Source organism: Panthera leo, chromosome C1 (assembly GCF_018350215.1).
Source record: "Panthera leo isolate Ple1 chromosome C1, P.leo_Ple1_pat1.1, whole genome shotgun sequence".
NCBI classification, from domain to species: Eukaryota; Metazoa; Chordata; class Mammalia; order Carnivora; family Felidae; genus Panthera; species Panthera leo.
In genome coordinates this window covers 82,169,106-82,186,497 of record NC_056686.1, presented here as the reverse complement: position 1 = coordinate 82,186,497, position 17,392 = coordinate 82,169,106, and the positions used below count along the sequence as shown (strand labels likewise).

Genomic DNA, 17,392 nt, shown 5'->3' with positions numbered 1-17,392 from the left:
TGTCAGGAACAACATATGTCACCATCTTGGTGACACTATCTCTGAAAGGACCTTTAAATTAAAATATAGCATATGATACTGTATAGCAGTTACAGAGAAAAATTGAATTTGCCTCATATCATACACCAAAACAAATTCCAAAAGGAAGAAATAGTTAAATATAAAAAGAAACCAAAGAATAAGTAGAAGAAATTAAAACTGAGTATTTATCAAACTTCAGTAGGTAAGCAATTTTAAAAAGCAACAAAAAGGAAAATGACACCAACAAATAGATCTCTTTGCATAAGTTAGATATAAACTTCAAATACATATAGAAAAATTAAAACTATAATATCACTATAGGTTATTACTGACAAAAATCCATTTAAAAATGAAGACCAAGAATTACAGAATCTATTTATTTATACAAATATAAATTATAATTTACAGATTTAGCTGCCTAAGTTTTATAACCATGTGTGTAATATATATCCCAAATTTGAAAAGTTTAATAAATGTATCAGAGTTAATGTTTTTTACTTGATAAAAGCTTAAATTAAAATTTTAAGAAAAATATCTTGACATCTCTATAATCAGACAGCTCACAAACAAGAAATACAGTTAATATTAAGAACAGAATAAATTTTTAAGCTCACTGGTTTTTGGAAAAATTTAAAGGAAAAATAGTCTCATTTTATATCACATACTAAATAAACAAGAAAAAATTTATTAATGTATAGTAAGACAGAATTAAGTATTGGTTTGAAACTGGTGAGCTCATACATACTGATGACTCTGGAAATGCTTTTAACTCTTTGGAAAAGAAATCCTATAACTTAAAGCCTTAAAATTAATTCTAAGGAACTATTCCAAAATATATTTTTTAAATGTGCACACCAAAGTTCACTTCGTCATTATTTAATAATCAAACAGAACTAACTAAAAACTTGGAAGCAATAGAGAGAGAAGTTGATTCAATTATGGCACATTATTGGATGGAGTATTTCAATTTCCAGGCAGCTATCTGGCACACCCCACATGATAAAAGGCAAAATGAGCAAACATCTTTTAAGAGTCATTTTACATCATGATGACTTACATGTGGAAAAGAAGGAAGGACCTATAAGAATGACAAGAATTATGAGCGTGGTAGGTTTATGTGTGCTTTTCTCTTACTTTCCTTCGTTGTCAGATTTTCCTACATTATTATTCTACCTTTATAAGACAAAATTCTATATGGGATTTATGAAATAAGAAATATAAAGCTGTAAAGATTACCACCATCTTACTCATTTCCTAGCCCAGTAAACTCTGTACTACAGTCAAGTAAATGAATGTGGAATAGATTGGAGGAATGCTCTAGTATTTTATTTATCTATAGAGGCATTAAGGGAAAAATTTCTTAACATATAAGTTTTTATTATTATTATTATTTTAATTTTTTAAGGTTTATTTATTATTGAGAGACAGAGAGACACAGAGCATGAGCATGGGAGGGGTAGAGAGAGGGGGAGACACAGAATCCGAAGCAGGCTCTAGGCTCTGAGCTGTCAGCACAGAGCTCGACACAGGGCTCCAACCCACAAACTGCAAGATCATGACCTGAGCTGAAGTCGGTCGCCTAACTAACTGAGCCACCCAGGTGCCCCTCAGTTTTTATTATTATTAACAGTTTTTGCACTGAAGTATTGACCCTCAATCTTCAAGTCCTCATTAATGAAAGCATTTAGCAGCGATTTGACTAACTGACCTAAGAATGCTGAGATGTAAGGAAGTCTGATGAGGATAATGAAGGGATTATATTTTTGTGTGTCTTTAAAAATATTTTTTTCAAAAATATTTTTTCCTCGGCTTCTTTCAACATGTCCCTCCTGATTTTAGTTGTGTTCACTTTTAATAGCACAGTAATTGTGAAGGTCACAGAAACATTTCCAAATGTATTTTATATTGTGGACACCTTAGCAACCATATATCTTCATTTAAAAGGCAGTTAAGCAAAGGAAAAAAAATGACAAAAAAAATTCATATGTAAAAAGTGCAACAAGATAACTCTAGAAACTAAAACTGTTCCATTTTCAATGATCTGTCCTCATTTCTAGTCCATCTGAGCATAATATGAAAAGTATGTTCATGGATTTCCTTCCTCTTAGGCCTGGATCTCTTGGCTTGTTGTGGTCTCATTCTTCAGGAGTGTGTACTTTGACCTTCTCAGTAGGGGCATCTTGATTTCACCTCTGTATTGAGTCATCTGTGATCAGGTCATGAAGACTGACATTTATACTCAGGTTTCTTCAGATCCTATGAACATTCACACACACACAAATAGTTGTCTCTTCAGCTTCCACTGCTCTTGACCTTCTCACTGTATTTCACTTGTCTTGCTCTGACATATAGAAGGTACCAGCAATCCATGCTCCTTGCCCTTCGTCTTGTGCACATCCCATAACACTAACCTTTCTCAGGTGGAGCTAAGAGAGGTATTGATGTTCTTTTTGTGACCATTGTCTAACAGAGTTAGTTTATATAGTGGTGCCTGGATTTCATTGCATGCATAAAAAGTACCATTCTCTTTCAGATCTTCCGTATGAGAATTATAGTAGGGAAAAATATTGCACATGTTGCCTCAGTCCCTTTACCTGAAGTTATGAATTATTAGTCCCTAAGAATCAGTGAGAGCCAATAATGCTGAATACTATATTATTGTGTTCAACTTTGACCAAAAGCCTATGTGGGTTCCTTCAAGTGACTAATTATATCTGGCCTATAGCCTTTTTCTCTGGGACTTTTCAGTATTTTAAAATTATTTGCATTTAATCAGGAAACCCTGAGTACCTTCTATGTATAAAGGGCCATTTTATGTACTTTACAGGAAATAGATATTATTACTAGAACATTTATACCCAAACCCTGTTCTTGTTTAAAACTTAAAACAATTTTCAATAAATGTATAATAACTGGCTAGATAGATAGACAGGAAAATCAATCAGCGAGTAGATATTAAAGTGAGAATAAAATAGAGATGGAATGGAGTTAGTAGCCAAGTATGTATCAGTGGTTCTATACACTCTAATATAGGAAGATTGAAAATAAGACTGAGCTGCCTAACAACTAATACAAAAGAGTAGAGAAATCATATATGCAACTCACAAGACCTACAGGTATAAACCAACAAAAGATAATCACAGATTTTTCTGGTAGGAACCCCTCAAGAAATGTCTATTATATATTTACAAAGAAGATATGTTCCAGAACCACATCTCTGATACAAGGCAGTAGTTGGTTTCATAGTGCAGCACTTTATACTGTCCTTCATCATTGACAGTGACAAGAATTTTACAAATGACCATCTAGTTAAGCAGATCTCTAAAGCTTACATTTAGAGCACCTAGAAATAAAATTTAGAGAATCCAGAAAAATGGAATCTTCAGACCATTCTCCTTCAATGTTTTATTTTCAAATCTATGTTTGATCATCACTGAGTGACAGACAGCATGAGAGTACCCTCTATGACCTCCAGTGAAGTTTCCCCATGTTGCTGACTAAGGCAGATCCATGCTTTTTATTTTTCCTTTTAATAGAATATCTACAGGAAATGCTGCACATTTAGAAATGTGAGGAATACCAGAAGAATGCTCATGAGTAGAGTCAGTATTTTGTGCAAAGATAATTCTGGGTCCACTTAAAACACACTGTCAAATGAGTAATGCAGATGCTGAAGAAGCCTTAAAAATGCAACTTACAGTTGCTGGGTGCTACAGAAACTAAAATTGCAAACTATAATAAAAAGCTGAATAAAAATGGTACAATGGAGATGCAGTTAAAAAAGTGTCACAGAGCAGAGAAAGGGGGATTGTTTCCACGTGGGGAAATCCAGGAATACATAAAAGAGCCTGTGAGCCACAATTTGACAGAAGAGCCATATATCAGAAAGTGAAGAAGTTCAAGAGGATTTAAGGTTGAGCAGAATGTGCAGAAGACCATAAGCTCATCCAATGCTTCTGACACAAAGGGTGTGTCAGCACTGCTGACACAAAGCAGTGCAGAGGGGGATGAGGCTGCAAAGGTGAACTAGGTTGAGATGGTAAAGAGATTTAATTATAAGCAAACAAGCTAGGACTTAGTAGATAGGACAGAAAGGGGTTGTTTATTTAATGGGCTACTTAAGTCTTTTTTAAAGTAATGATGATCTTGTGGGTGGCATGTTGGAGGGTAATTTGAGTGAGAAAGGCTATAGTCAGAAGAGAATGATTAAGAAATTATTGAAATAAGGGCACCTGGGGGGCTCAGTCAGTTAAGCATCAGACTCTTGATTTCAGCTCAAGTCATGATCCCACGGTTCATGAGATTGGGCCCCGTGTCAGACTCTGCTCTGACAGAGTGGAGCCTGCTTGGGATTCTCTGTCTCCCTCTCTCTCTGACCCTCCCCCACTTGTGCTCTCCCTCTCTCTTTCTGTCTCAGAATAAATAAATAAATAAACATTAAAAAATAAATGATTGAAATAGGCAACATGAGATAAGGTCAAGGCCGAAACTGGGAAACAGCAATGAAGAGGAAGGGTGGACATGGGTGGGAGAGAACAGAGAGGAGAAATGCCTGAAGTTGATGATCAACTAGGGAGCAAAAAGGGAAAGGTTAGACATCATGCTAATGTTACCGGTCTTTGTCTATGTGACTTGATCCATGATTGTGACAAGGAAGACAAATAAGGAGGCAGTGGAAAATTTCAATCTAGAACTCAACAACTGAAGCATTTTAAGAACATAGCAAGATATTTTGGAACCAGGTTCTGTAAGCTTTCAAGAATGCTTATGGAAAGGTGTGCCTGGGTGGCTCAGTCAGTTAAGTGTCCAACTCTTTGTTTTGGCTCAGGTCATGATCTCACGGTTTTGTAAGTTCTAGCCCTGTGTCGAGCTCTGAGCTGGCAGCACGGAGCCTTCTTGGGATTCTGTCTCCCTCTCTCTCTGCCCCTCCCCATTTGTGCTGTCTCTGTCTCTCTAAAAATAAATAAATAAACTAAAAAAGAAAGAGGGAGAGAGAGAATGCTTGTGGAAGGACAAGTTCCCCAAGGAGCACTGTTTGGTAACTCTGGCCTGGGCAAAGTCCGGATGGCTCCAATGGGAAAGGACAGTATAGTTGTATTTGGCATCACACCTTTGTCCACAGTCTAAATTCTCTTCTTCCTAACAGATATTATTCTACAGCATACAGAATCAAAGTATTGTTTCAGGAACTATTGACTTTAATCTTCAGCAAGGGAAAAAAAAAACACCTAAAAGCGTCCAAGTTGGCATAGTACATTCCCAGACTTGTATCTATTGCTGAAGCAGAAGGGCTCAGATGCAGGTTGTGAGAGCCTGATATACTGCCGTGTTCCTGCCACACAGGCAGACAGCAATCCCTCCCTAGGTCCCGTAAGAGCACTTTACATTTTCTTCCCATCTTTCAGCTCATAAACATGTTTCTCTTCAGAACACACACCATATGCCATTGGAAAAGGGTTGTAAAGTTTTATAGATATATTTGAGAGTATTATAAGAGTATAATAAAGCAAAAATAATGCAAAGGAATGGGAATTATTGAACAATGGAATTAAAATATTAGGCACGGATAGCTCTAAGCACATTCAGCTTCTGTTTGTTTGTGCAAGTCATAAAGCCCAGAACTCTTGTTTAGTTCAAAGATATGAAGGCTTTGAGTTGGGTTTTAAAAAAGAAATCAACAATGACTATACTTTATTCGAAGCTTATAGCCCAGGCATCATTAAATGAGAGCTAAAGAGTATGTTTCTTATTATCTTAAATACCATATATGAAGCTCTGTGTTTTTTGAGGTGAGAAAATTTATTTTTTATTTTTTTGCACTTCCTTGGGATTTGTCCACAGGCATTCCTTTTTCTGAAGGGATTAATTACATTCATTTCATTAGCATTTATTGAGTGTCTGTGTCAGTGAGAGTGGTTGAGGATGTAGACTAAAAACGATAATTTAAAAATTAAAATAAAATAAAATAAAAATAAATTACTGAGGAACATGTATTCCAACATGAACCAGCCTTCATTCATTCATTCATTTATTCATTCAGCATTACTAACTACATACTACTGTGTACTTGGTTCATGCAAGATCAGCAATACATACAAGATTTAGTATTGCAATATATAATAGCACATGTGTGTATGGGGCGGGGCAGGGGGGTGTTCTGTCTTATACACTTTTTCCATCATCCAAGAAGATGTCTAAGGGAACTTGGTCATGAGTTGATGTTTCAAAAAATAGAGCCAACACAGAGGCATATAAGATAAGGAAATGGCTCCAAAAATGAAAATATGAGGCCACAGGTCTCAAAAGGACTAGAAAAATGTGTAGCAGGTAAATTGAAATTGGAAGGATGCCAGTAGAAAAGTACGGTAGAGGCTAATTATTGGGATTTTGAACCTGATGTGACTAATAAACCTTAATGAGGATGGGGAAAATGATCTGACAATGACCTTTCTAGCGGCTTTCAAGTTGAGCTTTTTAGAAGAATCATTGAGTATGTCATACAATAATATTTTTAAAAAGGAAACTAGATTGGGATGAGAGGTGTTTTTATAGTTTTGTAGGAAAAAAAAAAAGTTAAATGGAGAAATATTGTGTCAGAAGATGAAGAAAGACTTAGCCAGCCAATGAGAGGTTTACAACTCTGCTCATAAGCATTGGTGGTACCCTTTGTCTACCAAAATCTAATGCTGTAGCCTAGCATTCAAGGATCTCCACTACTGGCACCCAGGCTCCTTTTCAACCCACCTTCAACAATGCCACAATTTGTCAGAAACCCTGAGCTCCCATCAGGCTTTTGTCTGTGAGTTATATGTTCTCTGTTTCCCTCTTTCTTCTTTTCACACTTTATCTTGTGGCTTAGAGTGTCTTTTCTCTTTATGCCATACTGTCCAGACTCTGTACATGATTTAAGGCCTTGTACCTGTTTAAGACCTGTCCTGTCTCTCCAATTGAATATATTATTTCCCTCCCATGACACCATTTTCCACTCGATTAGTATTCTTTAAGCCTCTCTTCCATTTTCTGGTAGACTATAAACCCCTCGACAGTGACACCCAGGAGTTCTTTCCACAGCCTTGCAGAGTGCCTTGTACATAAACAAAACTCAGAAATATTTGTTGAATGAATGAATGACTGTCCAGGCAGAGCAAGGCAGAAAAGTCCCAAAGAAAACCTAGGATTTGAAAAAATTCCAAGGTACTATTTTTAGGGGATTAAAAAAGAACTGAAATGGGAAAATCATATGCAGAAAGCACATGAAAGAAAAGATGTAGTTTTTACTACCCATTCATTCATTGATTTACTTAACAAATATATTTAAGCACCAAATATCTTAGGGGAAAGTTCAGGGACTGAGCATTATGGAGTAAATGCTATGAATGGGTTAATCCCATGTGTTATGAAAGTAAATGTTAGCAGGGAGTGCTTCCCAGAGGAGACAATATCAAAGCTGAGACCTAGAGAAATAGTAGGAATATACCAGATTAAGAATAGAGGGAAGGTAAATAAGGTCCAGAGAACAACATGTGCATAGACTGTGAAGCATGAGATATTATGGAGCATTTAGGGACTATAGGGAGTTTAGTTTGATTGGAGATGAAGTGTGGACAAGAGGAAGAAGGGGCCAGGGAGGCAAGTCAAAGCAAGTGCTCGAGAGCTTTCGACAAGACATTTATATAGAAATGTTTTATAATCTGTAGATAATAAAAAAATTAGGATGGAATCAAGATTGTCAAAGGTTTACTGAAGGATATTTTTCATATACTCATATTCAAAGTTTACAGTCTAGAGACAAGAAGATATCCCAAACTAAATCAAGTGGGAACTTGGTGCTGAAGTGGAGAAATGGCCACTGCCTCTCAATTTTTCCAGCCGTTTATCACTTAATACCACATCTGTTTAGATGACGGTCAAAAAAGCAGTTCTGCAGTTGCACATGTACAGTAAACTTCACTCATTTTTATCCTGAATATTGGGGATCTGTGACAAGTCAGACAAGAGTAAGGCTAAAATTGGTCATTGTACTATTATGTCCTCAAAAGGATTGATAAACCATTAATAGTCCCAAAATAAAGGAATCATATAAATTATTTATTTGCTAAACAGAATTAACTATTTCTAAGCATCTTAAAGGCACCTATTTAATGTAAAAATAAGTTGTTGCTTATCAGTTTATTCTGGCCTGTTTAGTAAATTGAGTCCCTTAAAGCCCAGGCCTATGCAAAGATTCAGCATAGTTCTAACAATTCTACCTACTAGAAAGTTATAAAACTAGAATTTCTCTTTCACACCTATGTAGATGGCCTGAGGTTTTATTGAAATCTTAATTTTCTACAACAAATGAGATGCTTCATCTGCATGATTGGGGAGAATCAGAATGTCAACGATGCAATACACTTTTGGTTTGTTTGTTAAAACAAAATTATGTCATGGAACCAAGATAGTCTTTTAAAAAGGAGGTTCATCCACACAGAATAGGAGGCATGATCATGCAAGGTCAATTTCCATTCACTTTACACAGGAAAACAAAAACAAACAGCTTCTTTCTTTCTCATTAGTTAATGTATTGTAAAAGAATCCTTTTTAAAGATTTCAAATTTGGGGCACCTGGGTGCCTCAATCCGTTAAAGCATCTGACTTCGGCTCGGGGCATGATCTTACGGTTTGTGAGTTTGAGCCCCGCGTCAGGCTCTGTGCTGACAGCTCAGAGCCTGGAGCCTGCTTCGGATTCTGTCTCTTCCTCTCTCTCTGGCCCTCCCCTTGCTTGTCCTCTGTCTCTCTCTCTCTTTCTCTGTCTCTCTCCCTCCCGTTGCTTGTCCTCTGTCTCTCTCTCTTTCTCTCTCTCTCTCTCTCTCTCTCAAAAATAAATAAACATTAAAAAATTTTTTTAAAGATTTCAAAATTAAGGTTACAACAAAATTATACAAGCTGTGGTTTTACATTACTAATCCATTTCCACCAAATGTTATTCTGGTGAAACTAGAGTTTATCTTTCACGCACACTGGAAAAAGTTAAACTCTCCAACTTCCTGTATTAGGCCCCGTGGGTTTTAGAGAAAATATATGGCCCCCACATTCAGCAGATAAAAGGAGTAAGGGGCTTTTCTAAATTCACAAAGCAAGGGCCACCCCACAAGTCATTAAGAGATGATCAGATAAACAATTCTCCGTGTGGAAGCACAGATAGTTGAGGTGGGAGGAGAGTGGGAGTGGATTACCCCAGTGTTCAAAGATGCAGACAAATTTTAGTAGCATCTGACTTTTCTCAGTGAACTGATAGCCATTGAAACCAAATATTTTGTCCCTACTATCTGTTCAAATAGGAGGGATAAATTCCAAATAGACCACGAAGGCTGTATTTTTTCATCCTTGGCAGATACTTAAACATGTTTAAGGAAATAATATAAAATGCAAAACACAAGATCTTATGTGGACACTGACCTGTTGAATCTGTGCTTGGAATAAACATAGTTCTTGGTTTCCCTGAACTATCTCTTGGGAAACTGTGTCTCTCCATGTTTTTAAAATACTCAGAAAAGTTACTAAAATTACCGTGTTAAAGCATCATGACCCAGTTAACATTGACTATTTGACTTTTCTCATAACAAAGTATTAAGAAAAATAAATAACCTAAGGGCTAGGAGAATTATTTTATTAAGGGCTGAAAGCTGGTCAAACTAATGATACATTAAAATTCCAGAAATCTGTGCTATATGGAGCAGGGCAGGGGAGCCATTTGCTTTGGCAAAGTGACAAAGAAGAAGTTCATTATGAAGATTTCCTCTGGTTCCTACACATCAGACATTGTGTCATTCCAAACCATAAATCCACCAGTTGATCAGTGACTTTCACACAGAAATCGAGGGTGCAAAATACTTCTTCCAAAGTTGTTTAAATGAGATAAAATTCAAGCAAAAGTGGAATTCAAGAAACTCCATCATGATTTAAAGTGCAGGAATGGAACTTCACAATGGCAAACCAAATTTGGCAGGGACCCAGATTTGTTATTGCACATTGATCCAAATCACCCGGGCTACTCCTATATGCTGTGAGGCTCAGAACCTGCACTGTCCTGACAACTCAGTAAAGATGTCTGTCTAAGCACAGCAGAGGCTAAAGGAGAAAAAGGATATTGTAATGAAGCTTTTAAAAATCTCATAAAGATTAGGTAGAAAATATAAAAATTAGAGAAAGATGAATGAAGGAATTAAAACACAAAAGTAAATGTTGGTATGCCTTCATCTATGTTTTCTTGATTAATAAATGCTCTCATCCATTTTTAAATCATCTAGATTGTTGATTCGCTTACATTCAAAGGACCAATAAAGAAAAATTTTATAAATAAGCTAGTTTATAAATGTGATGTCAAGGAGTATATATATTTTTCTTCATATATTTACCTTGCTTATCAGATTTAGAAAATAAGAGAGTCCTCTGGGCTATTGAAGGTACTATATTTCAAACCCTATTCAATTGAATTTTTACTGGTTTTCTTAAATTCATCGGGAAAGTACCAATTTCAGAGGATAATAAAGGACCAAGTCTCAATGAACTGGTCAAACCCCAGCCTTAATATTAGAAGCAGAATTTATTAGAAAAATAAATTTTAACTATAGGAAGTGTGGTAAACTCTTTATGTGTATATCTTAGTACTGACTGATATACAAAGCATAGGTTTCTAATACGGAAAAATACCCAATTTTCAGAATTCATATGAGGACCTACAATGTTATTGTTAATATTAAAATTTTCAGTCTCTAGTTCATCAACTGAAAATGGAGGCTTTTTTTAAAAGTTTTTTTTAATGTTTGTTTATTTTTAAGAGACAGCGTGTGAGCAGGGGAGGGACAGAGAGAGAGGTACAGAATCCAAAGCAGGCTCCAGGCTCTGAGCTGTCAGCACAGAGCCTGATGTGGGGCTTGAACCCACAAAGCGCAAGATCATGACCTGAGCCGAAGTCAGCACTAAACCGACTGAGCCACCCAGGCGCCCCTGAAAATGGAGGTTTTACCTTTAAATTTTAAATAAATGTGTCAAGAAAGACCACGTTTCACTATTCCCTGGCCACATGGTAGTGAACCTTGACTTTCAAGATAACAGAGGACAGTCTAACCAGATCTAAGTATAGAAGAAAATTATCTGAGGGAAAACGCAACCTTATACTTAATTTGACTAATCAGAGCAGTACAATCAAGAACGAAAATGTCAATCAATGGCATGAAAGAGTCACAAAATGATCATCCACTAGTCTCTGCAAAAGTCACATTCCTTTTAGGTCAAAGTGCAGTTTTCATTGTCAATTTTCAGGAAGAAATGTAAAGATAGCAAAGATGGTTAAGAGCTACTACTTTTTTAAAACTAAAGATTAAATGAGTGAAATTAGGAAAGATGAAAGCAATGGGGTTTTTAGAGAACAGAATTTCAACAAAATTTACTTGCTTACTCTCTTCAGGCATATATAGCAGGCTGACTTTTGGTAATGCCATATGATAATTCTCTAGGCACACGGAAGATAAAATCAGATAAGATTGATTCTCCTGAAGGTTAAATAGTTTGGTTTGCAAAGAAGGAAGAATTTCTTAACCAGTCAGAATACTAGAAAGGTTGATGAGCAAAGTTGCAAAATCTCTGTCTAGGAAGTCTTTGAAAAGCAAGTACATGACTCCATTCTGGAATATTCTAATTTTATCTCTTAATAATTAGAAGTTGGATAAATTCCATAGTTCTTAAGGTTTATACTTATAAAGTACTTATAAATACTTATTTACTTGACTAATTATATTTGCCAACATTCCCCATTACTCCCACAGAAACAAAATAAAACAAAACATATTTCCTAAAACATAGATTTCTGAAGGAGTCTACCCTCTCCTTAATAGCTATGTGTTTCCCCAGTAAAATAATAGAACATTTAATACCCAATCTCCAGTATAATTAACCACCTATGATTTTAACTTTTTAACTTTCATTCTAGTAAGCATGTCTACAAGGTAAGTGGACTGACTACCTGAGGCTAATTGCTATTTCTCAAATGCATTCTGCTTCTCTTGCCACCATTGCCAATGCTTTTAATGCCATTTATCTCATCTCTGCTGTTGAAAGCACTGTCCTTCAAGACAGTATGTGCCATGTCCTGCTCTGGACTTGGAACATATAAACTAACCTGCCTAGATCATAATCTACCTGTAGACATAGGCTGTCTCCCCTGCAGTGTCTGGCATGGTAATTATGCCATAATGGCCCTCACCGAACTACTTTACTTAAAGTATGCTGGACCAATAGCTAAAGTCTTGTGTCACACTCAGACCAGCTAGGTTCGCGTCTGTAACACACAAGTCCCCAAATCTGACTATTTACAAGCCCATACTTCAGCTAATTTCTCGTCCTGGGTTTGGAGTTGGGCTTCCTCTCTTATACGAAACTTCTTGCGGAGGTCCAGAAGGTTCTAAGAGCAACAGGTGGTTTTCTTCCCAAACACAATCAGTATGCAGAGCAGCCTGCAGTAACCCCTCTATGTGGGGCCTCAGTTCTGGGGTGACAATCAAGGTGCAATTCCCACTCTCAAGGGACAGACAACCTGGCAGATGTGGCCTCATAACATTTATTTGGGAAACATATTTATTAAGCACCTACCATGTGTCAAACACTGTGCCATGTTCTAAGGATAATTTAGTGAACACATAGTCATTTACATTGTACTTGGGATGGAGATGGACAATAAACAAAATAAATAAGTTATAAAGTAAAGGTGAAAATTCTAAGTGCTAGCTAAGCGGGAAAAAAGGCACAGAAGGAGTATAGACAGACACAGCTAGGGGAGTGGCAGGAGGCAGAAAAAATTTTAATTTAAATAAGATGGCTAGGAAATGTGATATTTGAATGAAGACTTTAAGAAACAATTCCTTTGACATGAGATTCCTGTTGAAAATGCAGCAGATTTCACCCTCCTTGTGGGATTTTCTGCACCCTTCCTACCATAGTGCTGTTTGCTATGTGATATTGATCTGGCTTCTGTCTCCAGTGAGAGCATAGTGCCCAGAGCAGTGTTAAGGTTCTGTCTGCAGGTTATTCTCAAGTTCTGAAATATAGGGAGAAAAGAGTGAAGCCAAAGAGTCCTTTTTTGGTGCACTGACAGAAAACACAGTGATGTTCATTACTTAGAACTCTCCCCAGGGATTAAGCGTGATTAAATAGCCCCAGTTTACTAAAATGATAGGGCTTCACTACCAAATACACACGTCAGACAGTTGGCATCCCGTTTTTGTAGTGTTTCACGAGCATCTTTAGCAAAGCTAACAATGTAGGCCTGGATTGCTTTCTCCCTAGAGACGCTACACATCTCTCCAACTTGCTGTGTGCACATTGATTTCAAAAGGAGCTTTGCACTCACAAGAAAAACACGGAGGGCTTAATATGTGACCCATGGTTTTTACAGCCACACTATTAAAAAAAAAAGGGACGAAACTCAAAGCATTTTCACATTGACAGGAATTGGCTGTTTTGACAAGGGAAAGTCATGGCATAGGATTTTTTAGATAAATTAACAGAATGAAAGTGCTAAATTAAAATTGCAACATTGATTTCCTTTTTAGCTCAGCTGTGCATTATATAAAAGGGTCAGAGGCAGGATTTATTATGGGCGATGAGTCTCTGTCGTCCACTAAGATAGACCAGTGTATAAAATAAAGTTGTCCATTTCAGACACCCTTTGTCTCCAAGGAAAGCTGTCTAGGAGGCCCACGGGTGGCAAAGGCACTGAAAGGAAATGGAAATTGATAATCGGTCCTGTTAGGCTGATTCTCTGCATGTTCAATTCATATCCTTTTGAAAAGAAGAGATTAAGATGAAACCTCATTGAGGAATACACATTTTGAAGAAAATAGAAACAAAGGTTCTGCGAGGCTATTTCAGTCGGTGTCAAATGTGAGAACAAGGCGACGCAAACTTATATGAAGAAAGGGCATTAACAAAATCCCCAGACAAAGAAGAAGCTAATAGCAAATATATGCAGCCGCCTTTGTGGATGCTCACAGGAGAAGTGGTACAACTTGATTTACAAAGGACCTGGATAATTATTTGTTACTTGGAGCCAACCCTGCTTCTCCCTCTGCAGAGGGCGGGCACTGACCATCTGCGTGTCTTAGTTTTGCTTTTGTATGGGTGAGAATTAGCCACATTTTTGTGGCTGGTAAGCTTTGCATGAAGAGATGTTTGAAGCACTGGCTTTGTTTTGTTTTAAATCTTTAAACTGTTCCCTCAGCTTCAGTCATAGGATTATTGCACATCTAACCACAAATAAATTGAAATATCAGCCGAAGAGAGCGCATGTTGCTCACTGATGGAATAATGGACGGCAGGTGGTAGAGGGTTTTGTTTTCAGAAAAGCACAGGAGGCTAGAAGTGACAAGACCGATTCTGAGAGAGGGCTGAAACTGTCAGGATGGAGTCATGGGGGTCAGTAGTTCCTGAGCTGACCTTTTTAAACAAACCCTGAGACGACCTTTCACTGCGTCCTCACAGCAGTAGAGCATTCATGCCACAAAGGCTGCCCCTCCCTCCAGATATTGAGAGTTTGAACAAAAAGCATATTTTCTATGATTGGGCCCATGTTCAACGCTTCACTCACAGGGTAGCCTGACACTCCCTCTCCTGTCAGCCTGTGACACGCGATCCTAACTGCTCACCTGCTCTGGCATACACACTAGCATCTGAGCTCTCCCTTAACACCTTTCTGCAGCCTTTGATATCATCTTCCTGTCAAATCATGGAAATCGAGGGATTCAGCAGCAGAGCGGGACACTGGGTGTGCTAATTTCCATGTCATTGCCTTGAATGGTGTTCTAGCGCAGAGCTGTTACCCAGAACTCTCACCTGGCTTTTGGGGACACGCTGAAGGGCCGAGATGTGTTATCATGGCATAAAATCCACTTCCTAATGTTTGTGAGCCAGAGTTATAGACTGCACAGCATAAGGCTTTCTTTTCAGATACTGTTCTGTCTGGCCTCTATTACGTCACCAGAAGTCACCAAAAGCAGTGCACCTAGTGTGCTTTGTACTGAAGACGTTTTGTTCAAAATTGCCAGTATCTGAAGGCAAAGACCTTTTATCTCCAAAGTCTGGGAAAAACAATGAGGGTTTTCTACCTTCATCACTAAATAATACTATATTATTCATCTTCCCATTAAAAATGTCTTAAATGATGATAGAGTTTATCTTACAATATGAGGTGTCCGTTATGGGATCTCCGCTCCTCGCTCACGGCATCATGCAGATACCGGGTTCATCCTGGGACCTGGGATTCCAAAGTCACACACCTAAATTTAGGAACTTCTTTCCCACTCACAACCAACCCAGTCATTTTCTCACTATACTTCAGTCCTCTGGTGACCTGGTCTAAACCACTGAAATGTAAATCATTAAAAACAAACAAGCTTTTTAAAAGTTTTGAAGCAAATTCAAGTGACTACAAAACTTAAAATTAGGGTTTTTTTCCCCCAGTTTGGATCTATGTATTTCTCTAATCTTTTGAGCAAGAAATAAGAGGAAATTTTGGTGAAAGATACCTTGGAAAAGACTTAATTTTCGAATCTGGCAGGAAAAAAATAATGTAAACAAAGACCCAGAACCTTAATCTCCTGATCTCCTGTTTCCAGACTTGGTACTCTTTTCAGTAGACACAGCCATTTCCCAGTACTTAAGCAAACACAGAAACTTAATAAAAGTAGCTCATTATTGCTGGACCTAATTTTTGATGTCCTCCCCATCCCTGCCCCTTTTTAGAAGCCATGGAACCAATTTTATAAACATCTATTATTAAAATATATTATGTATGTATGTGTGTATATATATATATATATATGTATATATATATATATATATATATATATATATATATATTGTATTTTATATACATAGACACATGTATATTTAAATGGTCTATATGCTGGGAAGTTTCTGACTTGAAAAAAATGTTAAAAAAGAGAGACATGGGGGACGCCTGGGTGGCTCAGTGGGTTAAGCATCCAACTTCAGCTTAGGTCATGATCTCCTGATTTGTGAGTTCGAGCCCCATGTCGGGCTCTGTGCGGACAGCTCAGAGCCTGGAGCCTGCTTCGGATTCTGTGTCTCGCTCTCTCTCTGCCCCTGCCCTGCTCACGCTCTGTCTCTCTCTGTCTCAAAAATACATAAAACATTAAAAAAAATTTTTTTAAGAGAGACATGGATGGAACTAGAGGGTATTATGCTAAGCGAAATTAGTCAGAGAAAGACAAATATCATAGGACTTTACTCATAGGAGATCTTTAAGATACAAAACAGATGAACACAAGGGAAGGAAAGCAAAAATAATATAAAAACAGGGAGAGGGACAAAAACATAAGAGACTCTTAAATATGGAGAACAAACAAAGGGTTGCTGGAGGGGTTGTGGGAGGGGGGTGGGCTAAATGGGCACTAAGGAATCTACTCCTGGAATCATTGTTGCACTATATGCTAACTAACTTGGATGTACATTTAACAAATAAATTAAATTAAAAGTTTTAAAAAAGAAACAAAGAGACATGGAAAAAGCATCTAGGCAAAAGGTTAAGGGCAGGGGGGATATAGAAGGGAAAAGAAAGAAGGTGTTTTCACAATGGAACCTGAAGATTATAAAGAAAGCTCAGGATGCCCGAGAAGGGAAGGTTAGCCTGGACTGGGAGGGGAGGCAGTGGATCTACCAAGAACATCTCCTTTTCCTGAGTATCAGCAAGGTCTATTTAGAAATAACCAAAAAAGGAAAAAAGAAGAAGAAAACAAAAAGAGACATGTGAAAAGAAAAGGCCAATGAATAGATAAAATTATCATTATAGTTCAAAAAAGGAAAAGTAAGAATCTATTCTGTGTAAGAATGAAAACAGAACTGTAACCTCAGATAGAGAAGAGAATTAAAGAATGAATTGTTATGCATGACTCTTTGGCAATAAAGTGCAGAGGGAGGAGGTAATTTCTTACCAATTATAAACTACCAAATTTTGAAAATATATAACCAATAATCACCTAAAGAACTGGAAAGCAGATTTTAAAATTCACCATTCAAAAGATAATAGGAACAAGTAGTTTCACAGCTGAATAGCTGATAATTTTGTCGGAGTTTCTGTTATTTAAAAAATTCCAGCTTTTAAAAAGATATAAAAAACTCCCTAATCAATTTATGAAACTTGATCAACTTTACTACCAAAACCAGATAATACTGCAATAAAATATATATATATATATGTATATATATATACATATATATATATATATATATGTATATATATATACCATTTTCCACTTACGAATAAAGGTGCAAAATTGTAAACCAAATAATATTAAAATTGAATCTTTGATATTAT

At 37.0% G+C, this 17,392-nt stretch overlaps 1 protein-coding gene across 1 annotated transcript in view; it reads left to right on the top strand.

Moving 5' to 3' along the window:
- DPYD (dihydropyrimidine dehydrogenase) overlaps nt 1–17,392 on the top strand; it is an 858,821-nt gene that overhangs the window by 790,390 nt on the left and 51,039 nt on the right. The window lies entirely within an intron of this gene.